General features: G+C 41.5%; 2 protein-coding genes across 2 annotated transcripts in view; both read left to right on the top strand.

The window, feature by feature from the left end:
- LOC311095130 (uncharacterized protein) overlaps positions 1-21,169 on the top strand; it is a 467,684-nt gene that overhangs the window by 158,074 nt on the left and 288,441 nt on the right. The gene's annotated exons all lie outside the window — the stretch shown is intronic.
- Positions 11,260-21,169, top strand: part of LOC311095000 (neoverrucotoxin subunit beta-like) — a 34,305-nt gene continuing 24,395 nt past the window's right edge. The window contains exons 1-2 of the mRNA XM_084133281.1: positions 11,260-11,355; positions 11,465-11,534. The gene's annotated coding sequence lies outside the window, so the exon portion shown is untranslated. The remainder of the gene's footprint in view (positions 11,356-11,464; positions 11,535-21,169) is intronic.

Genomic DNA, 21,169 nt, shown 5'->3' with positions numbered 1-21,169 from the left:
TCTGCCAATGTGATGCATAGCCTACTACCCCATGATTGTGTTTTTATTTTATTTTTTTTAATCAACAATTAAAAAATGACAAAAACATGGACTGTAGGCTGATTATTTATCTAGATTTACTGTTGTATGTTATTAAAGTAAATGAAATTGTTGTTAGTTGAACGTTAGAAATAACGTTCTGGGATTAATAAAACTTTCCTGGCTAACCAAAAACAAACCATAAAAAATAACGTTCTGGGAACCAAAAACTAACATTCTGAGAAACATTCTGGGAACCAAAAACTAACGTTCTAAGAACGTTCTGGGAACCAAAAACAAACGTTCTGGGAACGTTAAGAAAACTTTCCTGGATAACCAAAAACAAACCATTAAAAATAACGTTCTGGGAACCAAAAACTAACGTTCTGAGAACGTTCGTTTTCTGAGAACGTTCTGAAAAACCAAAAACTAACATTCTGAGAACATTCTGGGAACCAAAAACTAACGTTCTGAGAACGTTCTGGGAACCAAAAACTAATGTTCTGGAAACGTTAAGAAAACTTTCCTGGCTAACCAAAAACAAACCATAAAAACTAACGTTCTGGGAACCAAAAACTAACGTTCTGAGAACGTTCTGGGAACCAAAAACTAACGTTCTGGGAACCAAAAATTGTTAGCTGGGTAATGTTTACACTCATTACTGCATCGTAGGGTACATTACGGCATGTTTTCTATGTAACGATGTTCTCAAAACAACTCATAATCCTATACTGTATAATAATGAACAACGCGTTTCGTAATGTTATAAAAACTGCGTACAACAAATTATTAGGTATCTTTCAACTACTGCTAGAAACAGTCAACACAGAGATAACGTTACGCAATACGCATCATTAAAGCCTAACATTTACAAAAATAGTTTTTCAGCATCAATCTGTCAACGAACTAACCTATACATAAGTAAACACATAGCGTTTGTATCTCACTACCGTGCCAGTACATACAAAAATAGATCAAAATGACATTACGTTAACCAACCATTCAGAAACGTCTTGTCCGAGCCGTAATGGTCGAACTTCTTCGGGGCCGTCATCTTGTTCAGAGTCCGAATCAGGTTCAAATTGGTATGGTTGCAAAGACGTATCCCCAGAAACTCCCGTTGCCATTATTGTTCCAAAATATAACCTCAACTGTTGTCAAGGCAACGGTCCACGTGCGTTGTTTCAGAACGCCTCACAGACAGAGGGGCGGGGTGAGCAAAGCTCATCATCATTTAAAGACACATGCACTGAAACGGCGTGCTGAAAACAGAGCTGTTTTTGACCAGGTAAAATAAGTGTTCTCTTACGAGAGGTTCTCTCGTATTGCGTAAGTAGCTTACGCTTCGGGAAAGTTCTCTTTCTTCGAGATCTGAAGCCAAAAAATTATCCTTAATTTTGCATTTATTGTCAACGCAGTGCAGCAGCAGGCAGACCAAAGCAAGCTGTATAAGCGTGCTCATTGGCTGCCAGGCGGCAACTGCTTAAGCCTATCAGTGAGCCCGGTGTGACGTCACACCCAATGAGGGCGCTTCGCGCCCTCCACACCCTTCTAACCGTCAAGAAGGGTGTGGCCAGTGTGTATATATTGCGGGCTCACAGGCTGAGTTCTGATTTTCTTGTCTTCAGCGAAGCTCTTCGCATCGCTGGATCTTGAGAAGCCGCCGCCGTCGAAACCAGCGACCAGCAAGCTTAGGACAGCGCCTGAGGAAGCCGGCCGCCTTCGCCGCCTTCAGCCATCTGTGCCTGCTACGCTATCCGGCGACATATCCTTTTATTACTGCTGTGTGTGTTCGCCCTGCGACACACACTTTCTCTCACTGTTCTAAAAGAGCACAAGGCGTTTTTGTCAAAATACCTCGTTTTTCCTGCGGCTCGTGCCGCGCCCCGCTCAGCAACGGAGACCGCCACCTCTTCTGCGCTCTCTGCCTGGGCCGCGAGCACGCCGCCACCGCACTCTCTACGGGCGGCTGCCCCGAGTGCGAGGAACTTTCAATGTCGACCCTGCGGGCTCGACTTGAAGTTTTCGACCAAGCTGTCGCTCCGCCTGTCCCTGCCGGGCCGCGCAAGAAGAAGCGCCGCTCGCAGAGACCACCGGAGACTGTTGTGACTGAGGAGCTCGCCGGAACCTCTCCCTCGAGCTTCTCTCTCGCCCTCTCCGCCCCCCCTCCCGGCCGCTCAACCGCCGGCTCTCGCCCGCGCCGCCGCCGCGTCAGGGGATGAGGCGAATGAGATAAACACTCTCCCTCTGTTCGAGCCGCGCTACTGCGCCGCTCACAAGGGATGGCAGAAGCGGATGGTCTCGGAGCGAGCTTCCTCTCCCTTTGTTCGAGCCGCGCAAACTGCGCCGCTCACAAGGGATGGCAGAAGCGGACGGTCTTGGAGCTCTCTTTACGTTACAAGAAAGCTACTCCGTCCTCGCGCGTCACTCACCGGCGAAAAGGAGAACAGAGTGTTTTCGTCCCGCTGTGGCCGGACCTACCTCCATTTCTCAGTCCCCTCTTAAGTTCAGGCGACTGGAATTGTTCATATCGCAGTGTACGAGCCTGTTATAAATACACGCACGCCTGCAAGCAAATGCCGTCACAAGACATGACGCTCTGTTATATGCTCGCTCTAACCAAAAGCTATTGTATTCTCCCCTGTGGCTCAGTGGCGGAATCTTAGACTTTCGCGCCAGAGACCCGTGTTCGATCCCGGCTCTCGCGGCAGTTAATAATTTATGCTGTTCGCTTCTCCGAGCTCGCGGCCAGCTTTTCTTACATACAGAAAGCGAACCCGCTCTCCCCCTTGTTGGGCCGCGCAGATTGCGCCGTTCACAAGGGATAACAGAGCGGACGGTCACGAGCAACGTTCAGCGCGCGCGCGCCTCACTCACCGGCGAAAAGAGGAGAGAGAGTGTTTTAGTCCCGCTGTGGCCGGACAAACCGCCAATTCTCACACATTTCTCAGTCCCCTCTTAAGTTCAGGCGGCTGGAAATATTACTATTGCAGTAAACGAGCCTGTTTTATACACGCACGCCTGCAAACGAACATGAGGTCGCTCTCTTATATCTTCGCGCTAACTGAAAGGTAATGTGTTCTCCCCTGTGGTTCAGTGGCAGAATCATAGGCTTTCACGCTAGAGACCCTAGTTCGATCCCGGCTCTCGCGGCAGATAAAATTTATGCTGTTCGCTTCTCCGAGCTCGCGGCCAGTACAGAAAATGAACCCGCCTCTCGTACCACTCCTACTCATGGTGCTCGAGTATTTATAAGCGTCTAAACACGAGGGAAGAAAAGACGGTTAAGTCCCGCTGCGGCTGGACCACTGTCAAAGCTTCACGCTCTGTCAGTCCCCGTCGCCACGGCTACTGCAGATGTTTACTTCGCAGTCATCGAGCCGGTATATCTACCCGCTCGCCTGCGCGCAACCACCGTTCTCACGGCGACCCAGAGAAATCTCAAATGAGCATAATGTCTGGTTGCACGGCTCACGCCGTATGTGTTTCAAATGCAGTGAATGTGCCCACGTTTCCGTGTTCACCCCTGCACACAAGCACTATAAATCCCGTGTTTCTCACAGAGCCCACTCTCACAAAGCAGGCAGAAGCCGCTCGAGTGTTAAAAGTAGGTCACGTGTCCACCTCACCGTGCCCACACCTACTCACTGCCCGCTCCCCGGTCATGTTTTAAATGTAAGTCCTGTGCCCGCCTTCGAGCGCTCACACATACTAATGAACATTTCGCCCCGACGCCGCCCTCGCGCGTCGCGCCTCACACTATATGTTCCACGTCCAAGCCGCCGGGACACCGTGTGTAAAACGGCCAGCTATCGCTGCGTGCGATCCGCCGTATCTAAGCACCAAGAGCGCGCGCGCTGCGCCCACCCCTCCGTTTCGAGCTCTCGAGCCCGCGACGCGCGGCGATCAGAGCCCGGAGGCCATTCTGCCCCTGGCTTCACACTCTAAGCGTGGGAAGCTATTCCAGGCGCATCAGAATGGGTGCTAAGCACAGTAAAAAAGGGCTATACTCTGCAGTTCGCTTGCCGCCCCCTGCGCTTTCGGCGCATACCGAGACGAGAGTGAATGGAGAAGTAGCACATCTACTTCGAGCAGAAATAGCTACACTTCTGTGCAAAGGGGCTATAGAACCGGTTTCCCCTTCTATGAGCGAGTCGGGCTTTTACAGCCGTTATTTCCTCGTTCCCAAGAAGGACGGAGCTCTCAGACCAATTTTGGATCTAAGATGTTTGAACAAGGCTCTTATGAGAAGACCGTTCAAAATGCTCACAACCGGGCAAATTCTCGCGCAAATTCGCCCGAGGGACTGGTTTATATCTCTCGATCTAAAAGACCTTTCAGATCCAGATAATACCCCGTCACAGGCCATTCTTGAGATTCGCCTTCGACGGTCAGGTATATCAGTACACCGTCCTGCCTTTCGGCCTGTCGTTGGCACCCCGTACATTTACGAAGTGCATGGACACGGCTCTCGCTCCCCTGAGGGGTCGGGGAATGCGAATTCTGAACTACTTGGACGATTGGCTAATTCTAGCACAGTCAGAGGCCGAACTCATCGCCCACAGAACAGTGCTTCTAAGCCACCTGGACAGCCTGGGGCTCACGGTCAACTGGACCAAGAGCTCATTAGTGCCCAGTCAATCAACCTCTTTTCTGGGTTTGGATCTGGACACTGTGGCAATGACGGCCCGCCTGTCGACACAGCGCGCGCGCTGCATTCGACACCTGGCCGCGTCCTTCCAGCCGGGCAGCACCGCACCTCTCAAGACATTTCAGAGGATGCTGGGTTGTATGGCTTCAGCTGCAGCAGTGCTTCAGCTGGGTCTGTTACGTATGCGCCCGCTACAACGCTGGCTGAATGCCCGAGTGCCTCACAGAGCCTGGGCTTCCGGCGGCATTCGAATCAGAGTGACTCAGAGCTGCGTTTTCAGCACTGAAGCCCTGGTTAGCAGCCGACTGGTACCAGCGGGGAGTGACAATGGGAGCCATCTCACACCGCAAAGTTATCTCGACGGACGCTTCCACCTCAGGTTGGGGCGCTCTTTCGAGGGCAAACCGGTCTTTGGCCTGTGGTCAGACCAGGAGAAATGCCTCCACATAAACTGTTTGGAGATGATAGCGGTCGAGAACGCGCTCAAGCGCTTCCTCCCATTCATACAGGATCACCATGTGCTAGTCCGCTCGGACAACATGTCCGTGGTATCCTATGTGATCCGACAGGGCGGTGTCAGATCCAGGAACCTGTGCAAGCTGACAGAACGCCTTCTCGTGTGGGCTCACCGCTCGTTGCGCTCGCTGAGAGCCGCGCACGTGCCGGGCCACCTGAATGTCGGTCCAGACAGACTGTCCAGAGACATCATTCCCCCGGGAGAATGGTCCCTGCAACCCCAGACAGTCCAGTTTCTCTGGCGCCTATTCGGCAGAGCGGAGGTCGACCTCTTTGCGTCGAGAGACAACGCTCATTGCCCGAAATTTTTCTCGAAAAGCGAGGACGCGCTGTCCCAGACCTGGCCCAGCCTCCCGCTGTACGCTTTTCCCCCGATCTCCCTGTTACCACAGGTTTTAACAAGGATCAGGGAAACACAGCACCCAGTGCTCCTTATAGCCCCGCGCTGGGAGAACCAGATTTGGTACCCAGAGCTGGTGAGGCTGTCGCACTCACCTCCATGGCCGATCCCGGTGAGAAAGGATCTCCTCTCTCAAGCCGGTGGGTCAATCTGGCATCCCCATCCGGAGCGATGGTCTCTGCATGCATGGGTAATCAACGGATTCCCGTTGACCTGCCAGAAGGGGTCGTGAACACGATCATGCAGTCTAGAGCTCCCTCCACGAGACGGCTCTATGCGTCTAAGTGGTCTGTGTTCTCTAAATGGTGCGCTACTAAGAGCTTTGATCCACGCACATGTGGGGTTCCGCAAGTGCTCTCCTTCCTACAGGAGCTGTTGGAAAAGGGCAGGTCCCCTTCCACGCTCAAAGTGTATGTGGCGGCTATTGCAGCGTTCGCTGAGGCGACGCGCCGCCGGGCAATCGGAAGGAATGAGCTTATTATCCGTTTCCTCAGAGGAGCCAGGCGGATGAATCCCCCGCGGCCCCCCTCGGTTCCTATCTGGGATCTGTCCTTGGTCCTGGAGGCCCTGAAGGCTTTTCCTTTTGAACCGCTTGAATCTGTGGATCCTAAGTACCTTTCGCTCAAAACCGTTTTTCTGATAGCTCTGTCTTCAGTAAAACGCGTGGGGGATCTGCACGCGCTATCTATTAGCCCTGCATGTCTTGAGTTCGGACCGAATGACTCTAAAGTCATTCTCAGACCGAGACACGGGTATATTCCCAAAGCGATTGGTACCCCCTTTAGGGCACAAATCATCTCCCTCTCGGCTCTGCCAATATCCGATAACGGGGACAGTGATAACCTCCTATGCCCTGTAAGGGCGCTGAGAGTTTACATCACGTGTTCCGCCACATTCAGGCGGTCCGAGCAGCTCTTTGTTTCTTTTGGCGGACACACCAAGGGCCTCGGCGCCTCGAAACAGCCTGCCCAGGTGGATAGTGGACGCGATTGCAGCAGCTTACGCCTCCAAACACCTGCAGTGTCCTTTGGGTGTCAGAGCCCACTCCACTAGAGGCATGGCCTCTTCGTGGGCCTGGTCCAGCGGAATTTCTATTCACGATATTTGTATGGCGGCGGGCTGGGCCTCCCCATCTACATTCGTGAGGTTTTATAACCTGGAAGTTCCCGCCCTGCAGGCTAAACTGTTATCAGTATAAGTGGCATGTATGCTGCCCAGTCGCTTATGCGCAGACTATGTCCACATACTGGTTAATTTTCTGGTTGGCACCAGGGGAAGGATTCTTTTCCACAAATAGACCAGTGTTTCTGCTCTATTCCCTTTCCCTATACGTGTTTATGCACTGTGTGGGCCCGCGCTGCCGGCCACACCATTTCCACTGATGTATACAGACCGGCTATGCCGCTCTATCATTTATGTGAAGTGAAGTGCTTAGTACAGGTGTGGGCCCGACCGGCCACCTGTTTCAACGTTATGTTTTTCCCCGGTCTCCCTGGGATTCATGTGTTGGATGCTCGGCGCGCACGGCGTTGACAATGGGTTCCCGAAGCGTAAGCTACTTACGCAATACGAGAGAACCTCTCGTAAGAGAACGTACTCGGTTACCTAATGTAACCTCGGTTCTCTCTAGAAGAGGGAACGAGTATTGCGTAACCTGCCGTGACGCGCCACGAGCTTTTGCGCTTCAGACTATGAAAACCAGAACTCAGCCTGTGAGCCCGCAATATATACACACTGGCCACACCCTTCTTGACGGTTAGAAGGGTGTGGAGGGCGCGAAGCGCCCTCATTGGGTGTGACGTCACACCGGGCTCACTGATAGGCTTAAGCAGTTGCCGCCTGGCAGCCAATGAGCACGCTTATACAGCTTGCTTTGGTCTGCCTGCTGCTGCACTGCGTTGACAATAAATGCAAAATTAAGGATAATTTTTTGGCTTCAGATCTCGAAGAAAGAGAACTTTCCCGAAGCGTAAGCTACTTACGCAATACTCGTTCCCTCTTCTAGAGAGAACCGAGGTTACATTAGGTAACCGAGTACGTTTTCTTACAATACTAATGAGAATTTTTAATTAAAGTATATTACAAACTTTTAATTTAGACCCTAAAGAAACATATTAGCTTGTACAAAAATGGCATTATATGACCCCTTTAATGGATGACTGGAAGTAGGGTAAAACTGAAAAGAAAATATGATACAATAAACGTATGAATTTAAGTATACAGAATAAGGAATTAAACACAAATTGCTAGTATACAATGGCACATATGAAATACCAGTGCATAGGACTTCATACATGGATGTGAAATAAACTGACATCTCAAACTGTATACTGGCTCACTTCCAATTATATCAAAATGAGTGATTAACAATAAGTAAACATAGCAGCATAGATAACATGTGTGCAGTAGTGCGGGAAGTGGGGGGGCTGTGGACTAACATAATATTGTATTTTAAAAACGTGAAATAAAAATAAATAAATGGACAGCGTTAACTAACTCTCTTATGCCTAATGTAGTGAGTGTTCAAGCTACTGAGAAAATGAAATAAAGTTTGAATTTGTCATGCTTTGTTCCGATCAGAGCACGTGAGTGGAGAGCGCATTTCTGAATATTCCGCTCCCTCGATCATTCCGCTCAGGGTCGCTCGCTCAACCCAGAATGTCCTGCTGGTTCGGAAATATGTGGAATAAGGGCTGCCTCCGACTAAAGTTTTTTTCTAGTCGACTAGTAGTTGCTCATTTAAAGGAGAACTCCGGTCAATTTGACACATCAAGGATGTTAAGAGGCTAAAAGCAGGTTTAAAACTTGCCCCATTGAAGTCAACAGGGTGCAAATTTTAAAAAGAGGATAACACGGTGTAGGCAACACCGATTTTTGTCGTTGTTCTCTGTAGTACTGACAGCACTCCACATTTACAAAAAATGAGCTCAATGTTAAAATTGACTGCAGTTCTCCTTTAAGACATTAGTGGACAAATCGCCCCTTTATATTAATTTTATTACTTAAATAGGCTATATACAGGGTAATGAGCATGTGTAGCCGCACTCAAGCGCACGACCGCACGCATAAAGATTGCCACAAAGAACCGGCAAAAGTATGAATGTGTCAAAAATAGCAAGGAGACATTTAATTGTTTATTAATAAACTGCTGTTTTCTGTGTTGCTGCAAAGATGAAGTTAGCGATGCGGACTCGACGCCAGAGAGAAAGGCATGTGAAATGCACATTGGATTTAGCCTGGCTAACGTCAGGAACCACGTGTACATTTTCTCGTATTTGAGGCGTGGTTTACGATTGCCCAGAGCCGTTTATTGGGCGCTATGGATGTCTATCAAATGACTGTACGTAGCTCATAGCCAATCGCTTCAATTATACCAGATGACGTATGTAGAGTGACAGAAATTCGACGAGGAAAAAGACGATGAGTCAAAGATTTATTTGTACACGATGGTGTTTAGCGAATATTACCGTTTGTGCAAGATAAACATGAGGGTAGAAGGTAACGTCGAGTCTGATGCCATGTTGGATCTATGGACCCGGACAGGAAAACTCCTAACGCTTTGGGAAGGTGTCGTCCGAGAGCTGTGTTTCTCCGTGGTCTGAAGCACACATGTTTCACTGACCGGCGAAGACCATCCATGTCCAGCTTTATCTGGAGTCTGCGATGGAAAGTCCACTGATTGAGGGAATTTCAGGAGGAGAGTCTAGCATCTGATCCATACGTCTTTTCCAGAGTTGTGAATTTCCCAGCTCTGCTCCTGTCTGAGAGGACACAAGTGCTGTGTGGGGCATTTCTGTACAATAAACAATCGTAGGCTATACATTATTTTTATGTAAATTATAATTTGTAAATGAAACAAAAATAATTTCTGTGCATTGTTTATTTCTGTAATGCAGATTATAGGCTAACTTGTAAATGTAATAAAGAAATTATTCTGGACATTTATTTTTGCCATGTCAATTAATTTGTACATTTACTACAAAATAAATAGTTCTAGGCCTATACATTTTTACTTACAGTACTTTTTACAACTATTTCCAAGATAAGTTTGGTGTATCTGAGATGAGTGCATGTTTCCACGGTCCACCAGCAGGTTTGCAGGGCTGATCAGTCGACGGCTGCCGGTCACTGAGATCTTCTCAGAAACAGGGAAGATTAAATCAAATTGTCTCACATACTCAAAAATCAAACCATTAAATATTTTAACATGCAAAACCGTCCTATGAGCGAAACTCTGCAGGACAACGGCCCTCCAGGACAGATGTTGCCCATCCTTGATCTAGAAGACATATTTCTAGTGTTTCTATTGAGAAGTTGCAGACTCATAATCTTATGACAGTGGAAGTTGTATATCATTTGATAGTACTGAATATAAACATCAGCAGCTTGATAACATGGCAAAACAATGTTGTTGTATCTATCTATTAATGTTTATCAATGTTTATTTTATATAACATTTAATACATCTGTCAAAAAATGGGGTTAAAAACAGGGAAATTTTATATATATATATATATATATATATATTTTTTTTTTATTTAAAATAGTATTTTATTTTCATATACTAATAAAATATTACTTTTTATATTAAGAGTTTATACTAAAATGTATGTTCAGTGTTGTTTTCCGTCCAATAATCAGTGTATGTTTAGTTATTTTAACAATTTCTAATGTTCTAGAAATGAACTTTAACGGTTTTAACAAACTTTATCGGTTATTATAAACATAAACAAATGTTCCCTGAAACTTTGAGTGAAATAGTTTTTTCAAGTGTTATTTTATTATGTAATTTTTCATAATGATGAACTCATGTTAAAGGCAGGGAAGGCAGGTTTTCTCTAAAAAACCTTTTCCCAAATTTGTTTAAACTGTCTTTATATACCAATACATAATTAAAATGTAAGTACTGTGAAAAAGAGAGTATAAAAATCGGGTTTGTTGTTCTTTAGTTCAGATCTGTGTGTTCAGCCTGTGGTTCAGCCTCGCGCTGCGCAGGAGCGGAAGATCAAACGTCATCAGTGAGAGTGGAGAGGATGTGGCGCCTCCTGCCGGACACTCAGAGAAACACTCACACAGTCGAGTCAAGTCATCTTCATTAGAATAAAGTTATTGTCCAGCTAAAGTTAGTTCAGGTTCATACAGTGTCAGAAACGGATCAAATGCTGGTGTTTATGCGGGAGCAGGAGTTATTCAGTTATTCATCAAACCATCGTTCCCTAGACAGATGATTTTGGATTAGAGGCAGAAATGTGGATTATACTGTTAATAAAATGCAATCAGATATGAATGGGTGATTTAAATTATCTGTAGAGAAAACCAAATATATTTTCTTTACAAATGAAAAGATAAATAGAGATATAAATCTAAAATTATATAATAAACAGGAATTAGAACAAGTGATAATATTTCTTGGAATGTGGTTTGACACGAAAATTACATGGATTCTCACATTTAAACAAAATGTAAGTGAAATGTCAGATGATTTTAGGTGTGTTTCAGTCGCTGATAGAATGAAACTGAAAACCATTTACTCAACAATAATAAGAGCAATACTAGACTATGGATGTGTGGTTTATGGTCAGATTTTCTTTCAGTTTCGATATCACGTCATGCTGCAGCTCCAGAAATGGGCGTGGCTTAAGGCTATATATATATGAATGTCTCATTTGTCGCAGAACTGCAGAAGAAGGAGAAGCTCCACAACTAGTGCTTAATGCTTATCTAATTTATCTCTAATTTTAGACAGACTTCAACATCAGCTCGACTCCTGGTGAGTTTGCATTTCCTTCAACGGGTTTCATGCAGATGTGTTGATTTACTGATAATATACATTTTTGTTAAACATACTTGAGATTATTTCATCTGTATTGTTGTTTTAGGATGTATTTTCCTGAGCTGTGATCTTTCTGCAGTCTGATACAGTGGCGACGGAGTCTGAAACTCCTCCTGGTAAGAGAATATCCCACAGGATTTATTCAAGCAAAATAGCGGAGCTCCTAATGAGACATGGGGATGATGATGATGATGATGATGATGATGATGCAGAAAATATGACATGGTTTATGACAACCTCCGGGAATGCCTTTTCGGTCGAGCGCAAAACCTTTGAAATATAATACAGAACAAATTCGACAAAATCCCCGCATTGCAGCTTGTTATTTGTCTTTTTTCCGGAGGGGAAACCAATATTACACTCAAAAAAATATTTAGGCCTAATAAATAAGATTTATGTAATTTGATTGCATATAAATTTTCCATCCATTTGGATTAGCCTACATATTTTTAACGTGAACATATTAATAAACTTAATGCAATAAATATTTGTAAGTCCTATATAAATGAAACAAGTAAGAATGAGATTTATGTAAAATTATAAATTAATCCAATTTATTTAAAATGAATAAGAAACGGGTTTATGTATTATTATATAATAAACCTAATTTACTTAAAATGCATCACATTTAAGTAATTTTTATTAATAAACCCAATGTATTTTAAAATCATATTTATATTATGTATTTATTAATCACCATTTCCCCTCCCCAATCACGATATACAACACAAAAATAACGGCCAGACCACCTCATTTCACATTTTTTCCCCTCATTTTTATTTTAGGAATAACAAGCTCAAAAGGCAGCAAAAAGATGAGATAGCAAGACATAACCCATGCTCACATACACTGTGATGTGTGCAACCTCAAAAAAAAAAAAAAAAAAACCTTCATGTTTACATGCACATTAAGGTTAAATGCACTTATTTCAATGTTTTTTTTTTTTGTTTTTTTTTTTTGTTTTTTGTCGTTGCCACAATCAACCTCATTGAACCACCACACTTTTTACCCACGTTTACAAATTAGGAGTACAGGTGTATAAAAGGTTCGACAGCGGGGAAAAAGAGAGAAATCTAGAACAACAAAGAATCTGTTCAACTTTTACAAGTAGTTTTGTTTAAGTTTAAAAGTCATTCAAACGAGTAGAAAAAGTGCAACAAGTCAAGAGGAAAATATCAGCATATCCGTCAATCACTGAAGCGTCTTAATTTCCGTCCCTGAACTTTTGGCGACAGCTTGGTTGTATCCAGTTCCATCAGGATTTTCTGAAATGCGTCAAATGTGCAATCAAGGTCCATTGGATAGTTTAAGTTAAGGGCATAAATTAGTCCAAAAAGCATCACACATCCAAGTGTGACACTTGGCAGGCTTTGCAGAACTTCAAGAACAACACCCACATCTGAAGGTTCTTCTCCAGGACCAGTACCCTCCGCTCGAATGACATAGATGCCCATTGTTGTCTGTGCAATGAGACTCCGCCTCTCCACTTTCAGTCCTGGAGGATAAACAAAGAGAATGTGAGTCGTGTCCCAATGCGAGTCAAAATGTAATATTCAGATAATATTCGGCTTTTGTGAACTGGAAATTATGTTCCAGTGATTGTGTACAAGTGTCTTGATTTGCTGAAAAAAAACATTGAAGTGGCTAAATAAGTTAAAGGGTTAGTTCACGCAAAACAATATTGTCATGATTTATCCTCCCTTATGTTGTTCAAAACCTTCATGAGTTTCTTTCTTCTGCTGAACACAAAATTTGTGGGTGAACCTTTTTCCAAGGCTTACAATTTTATTTTGCAGCTGATCCAGGTCATTTCTAGTTGAAAAGCTTCTCATTTGTCTGGTCTGATCAATCATGCTCTGCACTGACTGCTGCATAGTTTAATATTTCGCTGCACACTACACACAAGGGCATAAGCTAGACTGTGATTATGTTAATTTTCTCATTGGCATCAATGTAAATATATCCATAAGAAATTTAGAACATAAAGAGAGTAGGTTGACACACACTTACCACATATTCTTTGAGAAGTGTTTCGATGTCTTCACTAAGGTAGACACTTGAGGTAGGCACCTCAGGATACAATCTCGCCTGGTGTTTATGTCTTCATTCTCAAACAAGCATAAAAAGATCCCAAAAAAACATGTAATTAATTATTAACTTACAGTTTAAGTAAGTTAGCTTTCTGTCCCTCTATTGACAGCTACGCAACTACAACTTTGACGCTTCCAAGCGTTCATAAAGAGATGACTATTCCACATGAATTGAGCGGTTTAGTCCAAATTTTCTAAAGAGACAGATTAAATTTAGGCTTTTATTCACATAAACATTGATCAGCGAACATAAACAGAAGCTCAACTGAACTTGCTTAACACACTAGAACAAACCTCACTGGTTCTCGCACGTCAAGCGAAAATTCTTGAGCTTCCGTTTACTATAACTGATGTGTGAGTTGATGAATGTTTGAATGTGAAAAAACTTCAATCTGTTCATCATAAAAAAGATTGAGTCTCTTCAGAAAATTTGGACTAAACCGCTAAATTCATATGGATTAGTTTTATGATCTCTTTATTAACTTTTTGAAGTGTCAAAGTGGTGATTGCGTAGCTGTCATATGTCATAATACCTGTTATATGAATAATGCTTTAACAATATTGCATTTAAACAATAATGCCAATAAAGAGAAAGAATGTTTCAGCCTAAAATGTTTTAGCAATTCATACCGGGTAGATAATGAAACGTCACACACTTTGCATGGCCACATTCACGTATCTGTGAAAAAAGACAAAAGAAAGAAAAAAAACAGTTTACTAAGAAAATCGACATTACTTGATTTACACTTGATTTTGTTGTAACAAGACAAGTCAAAATACAGCTACTACTACTACTAATAATAATAAATTAATAAATAATAGTAAATTAATAACTTTTATATTACAATTAAATAACTACATAGGTCCAATTTATAAGAAAATATGGTTGACTGCAAGATGATATCAGCTGTTCATGTCTGTAAAATATGTTTTTAACTATGTATTCGGAATGTAATGTTTTTTATGTTGAATCATATAACATTCAAACTGAGATTAATTGGTCATAATCTGATGTATTTTTCTATGTATTTTTGTAGCATACATACAAGGCCGGAGGTTGTCCATGTCCAACCATATAGATGTAAGAAAGGATGCTTGATGTATCTGTAAAAGAAAAAAACGGTTCTAGTTAGAAACAAAATGCATACTTTTGCTTATGAAATTACAAAGCCAGCATACATTTTTTAGAGTATTATCGCGATTTTAATCTTTAAATCCTTAACTTACCCCAAACCTAACACCATTTTTTATTTACGCAAAAGTACGTGGGCCAAAGTTATGGGCTACTCAGGTCAAACAAAAAACGCAAATTAATATAAACTAAAAACACAAAACATCTCCCAGTTACTTTTAATTAGTTATACTGTGTAGCTGAAAAAGTAGCTTAAGGTGAAAGTAGATAAAGTTAGCTTTTATTAGAACCATGTGCAAGTTAGCTAGTGGACTAGCCTAAATCCAAATTTGATAGTCAGGGGGCATTGATACGTGTAATACGATATCAACAGCAGAAATAACACATGTACATTGAAAACAGAAACAGTCAACTTATATACGATGAGTACATAATGTAACTTGCCTTGCAATCAGGTTGATCCAAGAAGGTGCTCCGATCTCATGTAAGATGGCGAGGAGAACTTTTTCAACTGCCGCTGGTCTCTGCTTCATCTTTTTTTTCCAGGTGCATTTAGACCTGTCTATGTGCAGTACTGCCCCCTATGGATCGGCTCCGCCTTCCATTTCCCATAAATTGTATGCAAACCAATCTCATAAAATGTAACTAATAGAATCTGGCTCGTTCCGCAGCTACCTTTATTTAAACCATATTCATACTTTTTAACTGATTAAATTGAATAGTTTTCACAATTAACAGATTTACATTGATTCTAAGCAATCTGACTACATTGTCACAGTGTCTGGTTTGTCAAGTCAAGTCAAGTCATCTTCATTTATATAGCGCTTTTAACAATGTAGATTGTTTCAAAGCAGCTTTACAGAGATAAACGTATAATTTATGGTAACAGAGATTGTTTTGTCTTTATAGCGGTTCTTTAGTAAAGTTATTTTCCAGCTAAGGTTAGTTATGATTGATTCGGTTCCGTCGCAACGATCATTTGTTATTAAATTAGGGGCCGCTAAGACGACACAATTCTCTCTACATAGACTTTAAACGCGAACCTGTGAGAAACGCTGATGGCATTCACATGCGCATTTAGAATTGGTTCTATAGTTATGTGCGTTTGAATATATGTGCGCAGGTTTGTAATTCCCTACAAGCCAAGCCTAAACAAAGTACTGGTGTTTCCTTACAAATTTTGATAAATTATTTTATTTTATTTTGTCGCTTTGGGGTAGGAACGCGAAACGAATTTTCCCGACAACGCCTTATCTGTAGAGTGGTAGAGGGATCCTCCATAGGGAGAGACTAGTTGGCACTTCAGCACTGCGTTGGATTGGGTTCAGGCGAAGGTCCTTCGTCAGATCTGGATACGGCCCGGATCCGGCAGGCTGCAGGAAAACCTCGGGATAAACACAGAGACACTAAAATTAGCGTAGATGCCATTCTTCTCATGATGTAACGAGTACATCAGGATTTATGGGAAGTGTTCCCGGTTCCGGCTGACCTAATCTATGCAGCCTAACATTGAACTATAGAAGTCTATAATGTGTTATGTGAATGCTAGGTCAAAGAGATGTGTCTTTAATCTAGCTTTGAACTGACAGAGTGTGTCTGCTTCCCGGACAATGTTAGGAAGACTGTTCCAGAGTTTTGGTGCTAAATAGGAGAAGGATCTACCGCCAGCAGTTGATTTTGATATTCTAGGTATTATCAACTGGCCGGAATTTTGAGATCGCAATAGACGTGAAGGACTATAATGCGTTAAGAGCTCACTCAAGTACTGCGGAGCTAAACCATTCAGTGCTTTGTAAGTAATCAGCAATATTTTAAAATTGATGCGATGTTTAATAGGGAGCCAATGCAGTTTTGACAGAACTGGGCTAATATGGTCGTACTTCCTGGTTCTGGTAAGAACTCGAGCTGCTGCGTTTTGAACTAGCTGTAGTTTGTTTATTACGCGTGCAGGGCAACCACCCAGTAGAGCATTACAATAATCTAGCCTTGAGGTCATGAACGCATGAACTAATTGTTCCGCATTTGTCAATGAGAGCATATATTTTTAAGATGGAAAAATGCAGTTTTACAGATACTAGACACGTGACTTTCAAATGAAAGATTGGTATCAAAGAGCACACCCAGGTTCCTAACCGACGACGAAGACTTAACAGAGCAGCCATCGAGTGTTAGACAGTATTCTAGGTTATTACGTGAGGAAGTTTTGGTAACCCTTCCTTTTACAGTCCCCTAATTACTAGGAATTTACCTGGTAAATATATGGTAAGTTATAGTTGGTTATTGGTAATTACCACAGGTAACAAGTATGTAAATGCAGAGAAACTACAAACTAATTACTAAATATTTTCCTGGTAAGCATATGGTAAATTATAGTATTTTAGTGTGTAATTACTTAAGGTGATTAGTATGCAATTACAGAGAAACTACCAGGGAAAAAAACACCACTGTTAAATATCAACTCAACGAAGTACTGTGTACTTGTTACCTGTTTAGGTTGGTAATAACTCAGATTTAATTGTGTACTTCCTCAGAATGTAGGCAGCCAATTTTTAGAAACACCTCCAGTATTACCCATCAATTCAAGTTAGGTGTGTACTAGTTATCCTAGGGTTATGTTGGTAACAGTCCATGTTTATTTATTACTACCTTGAAATTAAGATGGTAGTTTCCAATAAATTACTTTGTCTTACATAGTTGTTGTTCATTGTTACACCCATTTATAGAGGGTTTATCAAATAATTTACCTTACACTTACCTGGTAATTACCCCGTAGGAACAGTTTTCCCTAATGTTATGGTACATCTTAAATACTGGGTATGTTCTTGCAGATGTTTTTACAATTTACTCTGTAAGTAAAGTGCAACTGTACTGTAAAATGAAGCCTTGTTTATTTCCATGGAATTACTGGGATCTTGCCCTATAACCTGATCATTCCCTTTTCCATAGTCACATTTTTTTACCTCGTATGTCCTGCAACGTTACCAAGGAAAACATGACAATTTACTCGGTAAGTAAAGTGTAACTGTACTGTAAAATGAAGCCTTGTTTATTTCCATGGAATTACTGGGATCTTACCCTATAACCTGATCATTCCCTTTTCCATAGTCACATTTTTTTACCTCGTATGTCCTGCAACGTTACCAAGGAAAACATGACAATTTACTCAGTAAGTAAAGTGCAACTGTACTGTAAAAGGAAGCCTTGTTTATTTGTATTGTATTACCGACTCTTACCACATCCTTTGCTGCTTAAACATTTTTGAAATCACAAACTTTTACCATGTGTGTTCTGCAACTAAACTAAAACATTCCAGCCTGGTCTCATTAATAAGTAGTATTAATACGTAATTTTCGAAGATATACTACATAGGCTACAATTATGAAGAAAAACAACATACGTGTAATCACAATAATTTATTTATTGCGAAAATGTCAAAACCGGTACCAAAAGTCGTTCACATGACGATGTGTTGCAGTCACAGTCCTCTCTCTCAGTATATAATAGTTTTGAATGAGGTACAGAGCAGAATTTAAGTTATTAATCCATGAAAATGTTAATCCGGCTTGCCTCTGTGTGAATGCGCGCGCTTCTCCATTTCAAATGTAGTTTACCGACTGAAATACGGCACGTTGCAATCTGTGACGAACATGGACGAACAGGTGAGAGCCAATGAGCGTTTGATATCACTGCCGTAAAACATGTCGTAACGCTTCTTGAGGGCGCAATTTTTGAATTTTGAATTCATCACGAGCGCGGGATTTGACAGTTACGGACTGCGCTGCTTGTGATAGCCTGTGAAATGGAGATGAAGATCACTCACTGGATAAAGGGCTGAATTTGGATCTCTTTCTTGCAAACGTATGGATTCTAAAGATTTGGATTATATCAAGTATAATAAAATTGATGTATTTTGTGAATTTATGTTGGTGTATTATTGTTCTATTGGAGAAAACGCATTTTGTGTCTCACTGTAAATAAACTAAATATTAAAATGGTTAAACGATTAAATAAGGTATTTTTAAGGTTTTAAAGTGTATTCTTGTTTAAATGCATGTAGGCTAATCGTTTTTGTGCTGTTAATTCGTAAACATTTTACATTTTAGTGCTGTAAATACGTCAGTATTATACGTTTCTGTGTGTATAAAACGTAAGTAAATGTATGGTAGAATTACACTTTACGTAAAAATATACACGTATTCTCATGAGATCACGTTGAACATTCTCAGTAAGTAAAGTGCAACTTTACTATAAAAGGAAGCCTTTTTATTTCCATGGAATTACTGGGATTTTACCCAATAATCTGTAATAGCTACAGTTACGTAGCTATTAGATTATAGGGTAAGATCCCAGTAATTCCATGGAAATAAAAAGGCTTCCTTTTACAGTACAGTTGCACTTTACTTACTGAGTAAATTGTCATGTTTTCCTTGGTAACGTTGCAGGACATACAAGGTAAATAATTGTGACTATATGGAAAAGGGAATGATCAGGTTATATGGTACAATTCTGGTAATACCATGGAAATAAACAAGGCTTCATTTTACAGTACAGTTGCACTTTACTTACCGAGTAAATTGTCATGTTTTCCTTGGTAACGTTGCAGGACATACAAGGTATAAAATTGTGACTATATGGAAAAGGGAATGATTATGTTATATGGTACAATTCCGGTAATACCATGGAAATAAACAAGGCTTCATTTTACAGTACAGTTGCACTTTACTTACCGAGTAAATTGTCATGTTTTCCTTGGTAACGTTGCAGGACATACGAGGTAAAAAAAAATGTGACTATGGAAAAGGGAATGATTAGGTTATATGGTACAATTCCGGTAATACCATGGAAATAAACAAGGCTTCATTTTACAGTACAGTTGCACTTTACTTACTGAGTATTTAAGATGTGCCATGACATTAGGGAAAACTGTTCCTGCGGGGTAGTTACCAGGTAAGTGTAAGGTAAATTATTTGATAAACCCTCTATAAATGGGTGTAGCAATGAACAACAACTATGTAAGACAAAGTAATTTATTGGAAACTACCATCTTAATTTCAAGGTAGTAATAAATAAACATGGACTGTTACCAACATAACCTTAGGATAACTACACACCTAACTTGAATTGATGGGTAATACTGGAGGTGTTTCTAAAAATTGGCTGCCTACATTCTGAGGAAGTACACAATTAAATCTGAGTTATTACCAACCTAAACAGGTAACAAGTACACAGTACTTTGTTGAGTTGATATTTAACAGTGGTGTTTTTTTCCCTGGTAGTTTCTCTGTAATTGCATACTAATCACCTTAAGTAATTACACACTAAAATACTATAATTTACCATATGCTTACCAGGTAAATACTTAGTAATTAGTTTGTAGTTTCTCTGCATTTACATACTTGTTACCTGTGGTAATTACCAATAACCAACTATAACTTACCATATATTTACCTGGTAAATACCTAGTAATTAGTTTGTAGTTTCTCTGCATTTACATTCTTGTTACCTGTGGTAATTACCAATAACCAACTATAACTTACCATATATTTACCAGGTAAATACCTAGTAATTAGGGGACTGTAAAAGGAAGGGTTACCGAAGTTTTTTGTCCAATAATTAGAAACTCTGTTTTTTCAGAATTTAGAAGTAGGTAATTACGAATCATCCAATTTTTTATATCCGCTATGCATTCCGTTAATTTAGTGAATTGATAAGTTTCGTTAGGTTTTGAAGAAATATAGAGCTGAGTATCATCAGCATAACAGTGAAAGCTAATTCCATGTTTCCTAATGATATCTCCTAATGGTAGCATGTACAGAGTGAACAGCAACGGTCCTAGTACTGAGCCTTGTGGTACGCCATACTGAACTTGTGATCGATGAGACATCTCTTCATTTACTGCTACAAACTGATAACGGTCAGATAAGTATGATTTAAACCATGCTAGTGCATTTCCCCTAATGCCAACATAATGTTCGAATCTATTTAAAAGAACGTTGTGGTCAATGGTGTCAAATGCAGCACTAAGATCGAGTAACACTAATAGAGAGATACAACAACGATCGGATGATAAGAGCAAATCATTTGTGACTCTAACGAGAGCCGTCTCGGTACTATGGTACGGTCTAAATCCTGACTGGAAATCCTCGCAGATATCATTTCTTTCAAGAAAGGAACACAGTTGTGAGGATACTGCCTTTTCTAATATCTTTGACAGAAAAGGTTTGACAGTTTGTGTTCCCTGGGTAACCACTAGATGTCCTCCTTCCCCACGGTGTCTGTCACTTTCTGAACTACATTCCCCACGATCCTTGTTTCTTCATTGCACTCAGCTGTCCCTTGTCATTAATCATTGCACTCAGTCAATTCCCCATTAGCATTGTCATTTCCCTGTGTATATAACCCTGTCTGTTTTAGTATGTGTCACGGAGTCCTTGTATTTATCACGCCACTTCAGTGTCTGTTTCTTGTCTGAGCTTTTCTTGTGTTTTGGATTGCTATATTGGTATTTGACCCATGCCTGGACTTGACT

Source organism: Abramis brama, assembly GCF_963993115.1.
Source record: "Abramis brama genome assembly, chromosome: 1".
Classification (NCBI taxonomy): domain Eukaryota; kingdom Metazoa; phylum Chordata; class Actinopteri; order Cypriniformes; family Leuciscidae; genus Abramis; species Abramis brama.
Note: the sequence above shows the minus strand (reverse complement) of the source record. Positions and strands in the feature narration are given on the sequence as shown.